This window comes from Fistularia commersonii, chromosome 30 (genome assembly GCF_037954325.1).
Source record: "Fistularia commersonii isolate RoL2024-O1a breed Wild chromosome 30, RoL_Fcom_v1.0, whole genome shotgun sequence".
Taxonomy (NCBI): domain Eukaryota; kingdom Metazoa; phylum Chordata; class Actinopteri; order Syngnathiformes; family Fistulariidae; genus Fistularia; species Fistularia commersonii.
In genome coordinates this window covers 4,813,868-4,824,775 of record NC_141313.1, presented here as the reverse complement: position 1 = coordinate 4,824,775, position 10,908 = coordinate 4,813,868, and the positions used below count along the sequence as shown (strand labels likewise).

The window sequence follows — 10,908 nt, the reverse complement described above, 5'->3', positions numbered from 1 at the left end:
AAAAAGCGAAGGACAAATAGAGGGTTAAATGCGCGAAAAGCAGCTCCTCCCCCTCCCCGATCCATCCCTCATAAGATGCTTGTCTGAGGTGCCAGAATCAGTCTCCAGTGTGGAGGCAGATGTGCTGTCAGCTTCAAACAGCATGTAGCACTCTATCCCATAATCGGAATGGACATAATACCTGATGTTTGTGAGGTGCCAGTTATTGCTGCCTGGGAAAAAGCTGGAGGTTCAACAGCTGCATCTCCCGTTTGCTTTTATGTGTGTGAATGTGTGTGTATGCGTGTGTGTGTGTGTGTGTGAGCGTGAGAGAGAGAGAGAAGGGCTGTGAGTGAGGATCCATCATGCCGGAGAGTGCTGCATAAAATATAACGGAATCCCCCCCCACTACCCCCTTTCAATTGTTCTATTTCAGTGCTACTTTTATCCTTAACTGCAAAACCCCTTAATTGCATATGAGCTGCATCCACTTTACTTAAGCCATTCACCAAATGTAGGTAAAAATTGACCTTATTCAACGCCGCTGTTCATTCTTTCAACCTGTCTCATCCTCCTAATCTTGATGCGGCCTGCTTCATTGAAATCCATGCAAAACTGAAGCCATTCACAGTCAATGTGGTGAAAGTGGTTAAAAACAAAAGCAGCTTAGCTGACGAAGTGAGAGAAACCTGACAGCCTTACAAAAAAAAAAAAAAAAAAACAACTCCGCGCGCATTCACACACACACACACACACACACACAAAGTGCACTGACACAAAACTCGGGGTTTTTCCCCCCTGCCATCCACTCTGCGTGTTGTCTTGACAGGCATCCGTGTCAAGAGTGTGTCAGTGTCAGCCCGGGGTGTCAGTGTCCACGCAAACAAGCTCTAAGAAGCGGTGGGAGGGGAAAGAAACAACAACAAACACAACTCCCCTTACATCCCTTCACGCACGCACACACACACGCACGCACGCGTGTATGCGCGCGCACACACATACACACTAGCCTCCTCCTTCACCATCTGTGTTACAAAAAGCTGCGGGTGCCACCGCCGGCTAATAAGGCAATCAGAGATGGAAAAGATGCTGACACGGCGCCTTTTGAGCGTCACTCAGAACAAAAGAGTTCAGGGGGAGGGAGGGAGAGCGGCATGGGGAGGGGATTAAAACGGGGGCGGGGGGAGAGGAGGAAGGGGGGGGGGGGGGTTGCGGGTGAGTAGGTGTCTGTTGTGGTTGTCAGTCAAAAATGTAAGCCCACTTTGTGCTGTCACGGAGGATAGGGAAACGAGGGGAAGTTCTGAAAAGAGGAAAAAAAAAGATGTGTTTAGACCAGTGAACGGGAGGTGTGTGTGTGTGTGAGACTGTGAGTGTGTAGGTGTGTGCGTACTGCATATATGACTGAGAAAGAAACATGACAGGGAAACAAGTTAAACATTATCCAACAAACTAATGTGTATGAGAATTAGTTCCTGAGTTGTGTAGCTGATCCCCTTTAGAGGTGTGTGTTTGTGTGTGTGTGTGTGTGTTGCGAGCAGGGATGCAATGTGGCTGGCGGGAGGAAAGCGAAGCCATCTGCGTTTGGAGAGGAGCCTGTCACTATTGTTGTGCTCAGGGCCCAGGATTTCCCGCTGCAGACAGGTGACACCACAGTAGGACATCCCCCTCCTCCCCCTCCTCCACAAACACACACACACATACACACACACACACACACAAGATGTGTGAGGTCCATATATAACATGCCTTGCACACCCCTAAGCATCACAAACGTCAGAAACAAATGACTCCACTGAAATGCGCGTGCGCGCACACACACACACACACACACACACACACACACACACACACACACAAGCGCAAATGACAATGATTTCCTTTTTTTAAGTGTGTGAATTATGGTTATGTATTATCCTCACATTACTGTGTATTATATAAGTGAATTTTCAAATATATATGAAAAGTGGCTGAGCTGGACTGTTAACTCAAAGCCAGAATTATCGAAACTGCCATCTGCTGAAGAAAATTGAAAAAATAAAAATCATATTTTCATCTAACAAGCTCTGTGTGCACCAAAACTAACAACTTGTGATGTAATGGGTGATTACAGTGTCATACCATGGCTCCTTCAAGTTGCAAATATAATGAATAAAATTCTCTATTGAAAAAAAACATCACAAAATAATAAGATTTTTTTCACACTATTAGAAAATTATTACTAGTTGGGATGAAAACAACCACAAACCAAAATGCTACAAACAAATTGCTAACAAGAACTGGGTATCTGCAGGATCTTGGGAGCACAAGTGCTGGAGTACATACAAATAAATTATATAATCTGTAAAATAGAAAGCACGTATATTATTGGCACCGGATAACATTATTCTTTTATGTTTATGTTTCTTGTTGACCCGCTAATAACGTAGTAACTAGCGGACAGTAACTTGTGCAGTGCTCATAAAAGTAATTGGGTTATCAATTCTGTGATTTCATAACAATTTGGGCAGCCATTACATTATTTGATTAAATAATAAAGATATTCTTATCTTGGGGAACAGTAGAGGACAAAAAATAAATAAAATAAAATTGAATTTGAAATATAAGTCTGCTTGTGGAAGCACAGATCATTAAGTATGTAGACATTATACCCACGGCTCGCCCCTGAAAACCCTGGAGATTGGGAGGATTGATGTCACAGGGTGAGATAACTTCAGTGTGACACGCTGCTGGCACAATCAACAAAACTTTTCCCTCTCTCATTTTCATACACACCTGCACCCAAACATAAAACACACACACACACACACACAGGCCTCCGCGTCTGAACCTTCTTCATTTATTCATGTTGTCTCCGAGAGGAGGGCAATCCCGGCCCTTATTTGCAGTGCTAATGTCCAATTCCGCCAGCTTTCATCCCGCTGATTTGCCCGGCGTGGCCGAGCGCCGCATTCAGAGCGGGGCGGCGGGCGAGGCTCCCTCACACCGTTTAGCGGCCCTTCAAAATGGGAGCCCCGGCGTGGCAGTCTTATTTCTCTCCCCCGTTTCGCTTTGTCACCGGCCCCTCTATTCCCTGCCACTCACCTCTGATGGACTTGGACAGGCCTGATCAGTGTGTGTCATTGACCTGTATGGGTGCGGGTGTGTGTGTGTTTGTGCGTTTCAGCAGAGAGACGGCTGTAAATAAAATGACATTATTATTTCCTCTGTCCTATCATGTAGAAAAGCCAATTATGGTAATGCTTAGTATGTCAGGCAATCCCTGTCAGCCCGTCCTCTTTGCTCGTTTTTTTTTTCTTCCTCTCTCTGGGACAGTCGTGGCCGTGGCAGTCGTTAGCTTCGGTGGAAGCTAACGCTCTCTTTGGGCCCCTTCATGAACAACACACACACACGGTGGTAAAGAAGAACAGCGTTAGTGCCGCACAAATAATGTAGCTATTTAGGATTTTCATATGAAGTCGGCTTCAAGAGTCAAGATGGGTAACACTCGACGGTCACTTTGAGATCACGGTAGGAAATTAGAAGATGATAACTTGGATAAAATCAAACCGTATAAATCGTATTTTTGTTATATATATCTAATCTGATTTACAGTATCTTCGCTTTCGCACTTTAATCTGGCGAGGGGGGGGGGTTTCACATCTTAACGTGGCGAACGATTGTCCTGTATTCTCAAGCTGCATGTACATGACTATCTGACGTGTGTGTGTGTGTATGTGTGTGTGTGTGTGTGTGTGTGTGTGTGTGTGGGAGGTGGGGTGCACCAACACCTTCATTTCCATCCCGCCATCATTTATTTTTATGGCGATTCCACCGGCGGCAACAACCTGCAGTGCAGCACTCAAGGTTAAATGATAAGTTTTTGCATTTTTGATGCCCCCCCCCAAACACACGGACACACACACACACACGGCCAGATTCCTTCCACCTCTCAATATCAGCAAATAGTAGAAGTCTTGACGGGCTGATTTTGACCTCTCTTTTGTTTGATGGCCGATCACTCCCTGCCTCAAATTGTAGAAATAAGGTCAGCATTTAGTGCAGAGGGAATTCAGTTTGATCTTAGACCAGAACTTTTCTTTGCTCAGGATTGTCATTAAGGCGAAAATGTTAAAAAAAAGACCCTTTTGAATTGAAACCTGTCCATCTCTACCCCGGTGTGCTTTGTCTCTTCAAATAGGATTTTATTTTCCTGCTCACACTGACCCGACTCTTGCATACTTGCCACGTTATAACACCGCACGAGGCTTCAAACGTACCGGTTTCCTAAATGTGTCCAAAGCTAACACGCAGATGTCATAATCTCCCCGCTACCTTTCTTGACTAGACATGTTAAAGCCGAGCCAGCGGCCCCACCCTCCTCGGCCCGCATGAAATAATCCACCATATGGCACCGTGGCTCGAGGGCTTCCAGTGGCTCCTGTGTTTTATAAGTCCACCTTCTCGGCTTCCACAACCTGGCGAAAACAATGGATTCAGTGGCTGAAACCCGATGCAAAGGTCAAATCCTCCTGCGGTTCCATACGGGGATTCAATTATGAATTGGAAATGAAATATTCTGGTGATCACAGATTATTATTATTGCTATTCAGTAATGATAAATATGAATTGAAAAAAAAATGAATAAAAAGATAGGACATAAAGTATAAGTGACAATTGCAGTGCCACGGTTGGAAGATGCAGGCTTAAATTAAAGCCTAAAGTTTTTTTTTCTTTCCATGTTACACTCATTTTCTTTTTTTATTGTTACACTGTGCTAAGATTTCCCATTAGCCAGTTTTGACATGCCACGCCAGTGAGGTATAAATCACCTTTTCCCCCGGACTGTCAGCGACTGCTTGTTCTGAGGAAACAACTGCCATTAGATCATCGCACCCCCCCCAACAATCAAGCTACGATTGTGCCGCGGTGCCGCCCAGACATTTCAAACCATCTGGTTTGTTTTGAGGCAAAGCGCAGATAAAGGATTGCTAATGCTAATTAAAAATTACGTGACAGGGGCTCAGTCAACCAATGCCGGGCGCTGATGTCCACGTCGGCAACATGAGATGGGAGCCAAATCGGTTTGGTTGTCGAGCAAAGTTCCACGGTGTTACCGTGTCACACATGACACTGAAATTGATATATAACATGTACCGTCTTGATTTTCTGCTGTAGTTTTACCACTTAAAACAACAGCCGATGACACGGTTATATGCCGCCCCTGTTTATATGAAAGCATAAATTGCAACACGAGCAAACCGCATTCATAATAAGATTTCATCCTTTCTTCATCGCCGCCGTCTTCTGCGTTCACCTGCACTGCCCCTGACAGTAGAGCTTCCCCCGACTAAACAACAGCTGCTCCCATTGCCTAGCAACAACCAGTTGATGGATGACCTCAAGATGGATAATTACCATAAATCACTATGGTTGTATGGTGAACAGGAGCAGAAAATCGTTGCGCGGGTGAGGAAAAAAAAAAAAACAACAACCGAGTAAACTGAACCGCAGTTTAAAGTGAGCCTCGACTTAAACTTTGTCTGAACCTTCGCCGGGTTCCTCAGACAAGGCGCGAAGACGCTCGGCGGCCGGGACGTTCTGTCAAAATCAAAAACAGCGCTGGATCTGCTACGCTTGTTCTTTCCTGAGAGCGACCAGTGTTTTTCGAATAGCCGGGACCTGAATGACTGGAGGCTGTAAAACGAAACCTTATGACATGACTCATGGGACAAAGCCTGTCCTGACGGAGCTGGGACAAAGAAAACAAAGCGAGAGGAGGAAGAAAGAAAGGAAACGGCGAAGGCTGAATGATGGCGGCAATGATGAGTTTGGAGGTGCGAGGGGGTGGTGGTGGTGGTGGTGGTGGGAGGGGAGTGGAGGCATGAAGAGGAAGTGTTTGTACAGTCTCCACGTACATGTGTATTTACGCTCTCTGTTTATTTGAGCACGCATGTTAGAGACAGACAAAGGTAAATGGTTTGATCCATGGAGAGAGAGAGAGAGAGAGAGAGAGAAAAAAAAAAAAGAGGCCAGAATAAAGAGGGAAATGAGAGGGCACGGGGCCAAAAGAGGGTCACAACCTAACCAGCTCGGTCTAGCCGAGTCCGGTTTCACAATAAGCCATCAATCAACTTCTCTGCGCTGTCAGCCCTCCCCTTAATTCACACAGGCCGTCTACTTTGTAGACTGTTGAGGAACAAAACAGAACAGGAAAGAAAGACAGGGCAGGAAACAAAAAAAAAATAAAAAAGAAACACACACACATACACTTGTAGGTACACACACGTCGACAAATCTCATCCTTTGCTCTCTGCGGGAAGGAAACGCCTTCAAGGCCTCGTCTCAGCAGAAACTGGCACGGCAGCGCTGCGCCGCTCATCTTTGCAAATGAAATATGTGTTCTTATGGGTGTCTGGAAACGCGCGAAAAAAAAATCGGCACGCGCAAAGAATTGCGTTTCTGATCTCATATGGTCCGAAATCAATAGACGATAATGGAAAATATATTTTCCGAAATGTTAGTTGACCATGAATGAAAAGGGACGGTGGTCAAATAAGGGGGTGGTGTAGCGTGGGGACGATCTACGGCGAGAATATGCCGGGCATATCCTGTCAATCATCTCACCTCTGTGAAAGAACAAGCGTTGTGAAATTTCGAGGATAAACGCACAAGCTCAGAAAATAAACCCGACATTCACACACACACACACACACAGACACACCACAGATTTAGAACGTCGACTATCCGCGAGACGAAAACAACACACAGCCCCTCGACCTGGACCACGACGGATGCGCCTCTTGACTGCAGCTTGACCTCACATTTTAACATTTGGTTATTCAGATTAATGTTAAAATTCATTATTCAGCACGGTTAATTTTTAAAATAGCAAGGCTGTGGATAATTTATTTCATCTGCCAGCAGCGGCATGTTTAATTGTAAAAAAAAATAAAATTAAAAAAAAAATTCTCGATTATTTCTGTGTTAGTTTAGCCTCATTGAGTATGAGGCTACCGGCTATCTTAGCAACACCATCTCACTTTTCACTAAAGACAGGCAGGACCTTAAAATGGAGTTGCTTGCTACACTCGCAGCATCAACGGGCTCGCTGTTTAGTGGATTATCATTGTAATTGTTCTAAATCGACATTCTGATCACAATGGTGACAAAGAAGCAAGGGTTTTAAAATTGAGTAGCTAACTACACTCATGCATGCCAACAGGCTAGCCATGACAAGCACCGTGCGACTTAATTATCAATTTTTAATCATTTTTAATTAAATCACAACACACTGATTCATACAGAGTTATACATTTGGATAAAAGTGACAAGAAAGACAAACAGAGCCTTAAAATGGAGTCGCTAGCTCTGCTCACACAAATCCAACAGGCTAGCCATACAGTGCAATGCTTGCACCGTGTGCCTTAATTATCATTTTCAATAGTTTTTAATTAAATCACCGCACCAGGATTTATACAGAGTTTATATTTAACTAAAAGAGATGACAAAGACAAGCATGGCCTTAAAACCGAGTAGTTGCCAAGCTAGCTATACTCAAACTCACAGACAGGCTAGCTGTAAGCGGCTAGTGTTAGCACCATATGCCTTACTGCCTACTTACAAAAAGCTGTTCTGTTCTTTCAGCAACATTTACCCCCACATTTCAATTTGTTCCAAAGATGGTGCACAGATCCTTTAAACAGTCATTAAATTCAGCAAAAAAAAAAGAAACAAACCCTTGGCTAGCAAGAACACTTCCTCATTTGCTAACAGGTTGACCTATACAAAGTGTCTGGCAATATACTTTCCATGGAGTGTTCGGGGTAAAATCAATGGAGACAAGCTAAAACACAGCTTCATGTTGTCTGACTTCTCCGGACCACTTCTACTTCTTGCTGAGGCAGCTATATCATCTGGGTATTTGTCTTGATTTGCAAGAGCAAGAGAGCAAACACTTCTACAACGGCGTAGTTTATTTAAGCTTTCCGGATCTACTTCATGGTAAGACGCAGGCTTCCAGTGTGTCAGACAGGCCTGCAAACAAGAGAGACAAGCCTTACATCCTATTTTCCCAGCATGTGGGGAGACAATAATAGAAAAAGAAAAAAAAAAAAAAAAAAAAAATCACAACGTTAAAAACCATAAAGTCACTTTAGGGAAATTAATTAGAACCGCAAACCCTGAGGGCTCAAGGCTGTTCAGGACAACCGAACGTCCCCAAACATTTTAGTGCTTTTAACTGCATGTGTCACCGGGGAAATTCCAACGATTGTGCGCCGGCGAAACCATTATCCTTTATGCATCGCCACATTTTCTCCCTCATTCTGCCTGCCGGAGTGACAAACCAGTGCTGAAGTCTGGCGTTCCATTAAACAAAGTTCTACTGTGTCGTTTCAACATTAGTTTAGGGTTTAAAGCATGATGAATACCACACAAGCATAACAAAAAATAGCACAAAAGCATAAAACAGGAGTTTTGAGCGAGAGAGAGAGAGAGAGAGAGAGTTTGTGTGTGTATATCTTTCTGTGTGTGTGTGTCTCTCTTTTTTTTTCCTTTCTTGATGGCCATGGCAATAAACTGACAAAAGAAGAAATGAGGGATGGGAGGAGGGATTAAGGGTTGAAAAAGCCCTAGAGTAAATTATGTACTGGGCTCTTAAAGTGAGCTAGTATCAGTAGCCATCTCAACCTAATTGTGTCTGTGTGTAACTATGTGTGCGTGTTTGTGTGTGTATGTGCGTGCACGTGTGTGTGTGTGTGTGTGTGTGTGTACTTGCTATGAACAGCTCCACGGTCAGGGAGAGAAAGAGAGGGAGGCAGGAAGAGAGGAAGCCATCCTTCAACAGAGCACAATATCAGACCGCAGACAGACAACGAACGGCTGTAAGATTCTGGAAACGAGAGAAAAGCCTGCCTCCCTCACATTTCAGCGCCAAAGTGCCCTCCATCTCATACACACACAACGTGCGCGCGCACACACACACACACATACACACATAAATGGCACCATAACTCTATATCCACAATCAATCTCCGCTATGAGGACACATCCATCTTCAGTAATGTTAATGGGAGGGTTCTGAGGGTTGGAGGGGTGGAGGACAGGGGTAAAACAGAGGGTACGCGACTGCGGCGCTGACCTCAGAGCAAAGCGAGGTGGTGAGGTAGTGCGGACTGCGTCTGCGCGCGTGGGTAAATGAAAGCCGGAGTAGGAGTGGCGCTTTTGCGTGTTTTGTGTATTTGTCTGCACGTCGGTTGGGGAGGGGGGGGGTCAGGTATGTGCGGCGGTGTCTGTGTGGGAGAGAGACTGATGGCTGTCAGCTTGCATCTGGCAGAGAGAATAAATTAGGCTTATGAAGACAAATGAAGAGGCTATGGAAAGAGTAAAAAAGGGGCGGAGGGGGGGATCATGAAAGAGAGTGGGACGAGGCAGGGGAAGGGAGGATGGAAGGAGACATAATGAAGGAGAAGAGAGGGAGATTGTGGGTATGCGGCAACGTGGATATGAAAGAAAAGAGCTGGCAACCAAGAGTTCCTTTCAGCAGCCAGTGACCGTTCATTAAGAATGACGGGCACACACACACACACACACACACACACACACACATACACATACATATATACACAAGCCGGCTGCTGGCAACAGGAAAAGGTTTGGCTGTGGATCTTCTGGCTTCAAGGGAAACATACATGTGGGTGTATGTGTGGGTATGTGTATTTGTAGGTCCGCCGCCAACGAGTCAGACTCCTGAAAACATACACATATTTTTTTTTTTGCGTTCATTTAGTATTTAACAAGACTTTTAAAGCGGCAAAGCCTTTTTGGATGTAATGGGTAATCGGGAGTTTTTATCTAAAGTGCCTGTCGGCTAGTTTCCGCCGCTTGCGCGTCTGGCATCAGTGTGTATCCATGTGTGTTCTACCCCCGTAGATTTGTCAGTGTCTACCCCGTGACACACTCCCTACGCCGTGCGAGGAGAAGAGCTCTCTGGGGGCTTTGTCACGCGGCAGTCTGTTCTTTTCCTGAGGCCCGGCGCCCCTCGTTTGATAAATGACACATGTCATTCTGTCAGCCCCTGCCATCCGGGTTGGGAGGCCCCTAGCTGATGTATGGCCGCCCAGGCTCAAGGAAATCAGACTGTTTTGGCAGCAACTTAAAAACATGGCCTCTTATAAGGGGTATGTGTCTGCAGTTGTGTGTGTGTGTGTGCGTGTAAGTGTTTGTGCCTGTCTGTCTGTCTGTGATACAGACTGTGTTTAATTGTGTATGTGTGTGTGTGTGTGTGCATGCCTACTAGTTAGCGTGCAAGAGTGTGTGTGTGTGTGTGTGTGTGCATGCTCTCGACCTGTCAAGCGGACGGGCAGAGAGAGACAAATCATCATCATGGCCGCCCCAGCTGTTCCCCAAATTTGGTGCGAGGAGGAGAGCGAGGGGAAAAAAAAAAATAAAAAAAAATCTGCCGTTTGAGTTTTAAACGGCTGATGCTTCCCAGAAACAGAAATGAGTGAGAGGACAAGTGGAGCTAAAGCGCGCACGCATACATGTATGCACGCACGCACACACACACAAACACACGCAAACTTAATCAAAAGCCCAATGCTGGAATCGGATTCCGGCCAATCCCAGAAGGAAGCAGCCGGAGCGGTTTTTGTTGCAAACAAACACACACATATAAACACACATGCTTTGTATTTAACCTTATGAAAAAAAAAAAAAAATTGGACACAGGGTTTGCACCTCAGCAGAATGAAAAAAAAAAAGGAGCGACAGGCGAGCACGACCGGGGAGTAGCCATGTTTACCGCCTGTTTACGCCTTCAGAAAGTTTGATTAACCGTCATCCGGGCTCATTCGTCCTGATGTCTGGCTGAACCATCTCTCGGCCCGAGCCGTTCCCACAACCACACCAGATATTTCCCCGGCGGAGGAGAGTCCCACCTGGAGGTTGTGA

The 10,908-nt window shown here is 45.3% G+C and overlaps 1 protein-coding gene across 1 annotated transcript in view; it reads right to left on the bottom strand.

Moving 5' to 3' along the window:
• LOC147216166 (teashirt homolog 1-like) overlaps positions 1-10,908 on the bottom strand; it is a 32,871-nt gene that overhangs the window by 6,018 nt on the left and 15,945 nt on the right. The gene's annotated exons all lie outside the window — the stretch shown is intronic.